Source organism: Lepisosteus oculatus, unplaced genomic scaffold (assembly GCF_040954835.1).
Source record: "Lepisosteus oculatus isolate fLepOcu1 unplaced genomic scaffold, fLepOcu1.hap2 HAP2_SCAFFOLD_82, whole genome shotgun sequence".
In the NCBI taxonomy this organism is placed as follows: Eukaryota; Metazoa; Chordata; class Actinopteri; order Semionotiformes; family Lepisosteidae; genus Lepisosteus; species Lepisosteus oculatus.
In genome coordinates this window covers 706,003-707,299 of record NW_027168383.1, presented here as the reverse complement: position 1 = coordinate 707,299, position 1,297 = coordinate 706,003, and the positions used below count along the sequence as shown (strand labels likewise).

General features: G+C 48.0%; 1 non-coding gene across 1 annotated transcript; it reads left to right on the top strand.

Annotated features, from left to right (window-relative positions):
• The first annotated feature begins 358 nt into the window (after positions 1-358).
• Positions 359-431, top strand: trnar-ccu (transfer RNA arginine (anticodon CCU)). Its single transcript has one exon. It is a non-coding gene; the product is annotated as a tRNA-Arg (tRNA).
• The last annotated feature ends 866 nt before the right edge of the window (positions 432-1,297 follow it).

The window sequence follows — 1,297 nt, the reverse complement described above, 5'->3', positions numbered from 1 at the left end:
CTGTGGAAGCGCCGAGATGCAGCTGTTTAAGGCTTAGAAGCAGCTGACTGTTTCACTACCTAGCTGATTACTGTCAGTCAGGGAGCTCAGAGGTGAAAAGCCTGTCTGAGAGACAATTCGCCGTCGATCAGTTCAATATGTTCCGTACCAGCTCGGCGCACCTGAGATCATCTTGGTAGCCGTGTAGCTCAGATGAGTGAGAGCGTGTGTGTGTGTACCACCGTGATTGGATGCCGGTCCTTCTCAGGTCACAGTAAACCTTCTGCTGCCTAACTTTCCTAATTTTGGGGATCCCTTTGAAAAAGCAAAGGAAAAAAAAAACTGGCTCTTCATCAGCGTGATCGACCCAACCCAGTGCGCCCCAGTGGCCTAATGGATAAGGCACTGGCCTCCTAAGCCAGGGATTGTGGGTTCGAGTCCCATCTGGGGTGCTACTGTCCCTTTTTGAGCGTACAAATGTCCTTTTGATTTGCAAAGCTGCAACCCCACCTTACTCAGTGAGCGTCTCTGCTTTTCTCTCACATACAGTTGGGAGATGTCTTGCACTGAACGGCCTGCTTCAGATCCCGCCACAGCACTTCAATGGGATTGGGGTCAGGACTCTTACTCGGCCATCCCAAAATACGGAATTTCTATTGTTTCAGCCACTCTGTTGTTGATGTACTCCTTTGTTTTTGTCATGCTGCATGACCCAGCGTCTTTCGAGTTTTAGATCACAGGCAGACACCCTGACATTCTGCTGTAGAATTTCCTGATACATCTTGGAATTCATCGGTCCCTCGATGATTGCAAGCCGTACAGCCTCCGCTATGCTTCCCAGGTGGGATGAGGTTTTGGAGTTGGTATGCAGTGTTTTGTTATCTCCAAACATAACGTTGTGCACATTTACCAACATGTTCAACTTTTGTCACTGTCCACAGAACATTGTTCCAGGAGTTGCTGTGGAACATCCATGTGGTCTTTAGCAAACTTGAGAGGGGCAGTGGTGGTTTTTTTGGGAGGGAGAGCAGTGGTTTCCTCCATGGTGACCTCGCATGATCACCACTCCTGTTCAGATTTCTTCTTATGGTGGACTCATAAACACAGACGTAAGACAAAGTCAACCACCTGTTCGCTAGATCCCATCCCCACTCAGCTAGTCAAAGATTCCCTCGAAGGACTGGCAGGACCTATAATTAGTATGATGAATGCATCGCTTGCGTCAGGCGTTGTACCTGATCAATTTAAGGTAGCGGTTGTTAGACCGCTCTTAAGAAGTCAAATTTGGATCAACAAGTTCTTAACAACTACAGGCCTG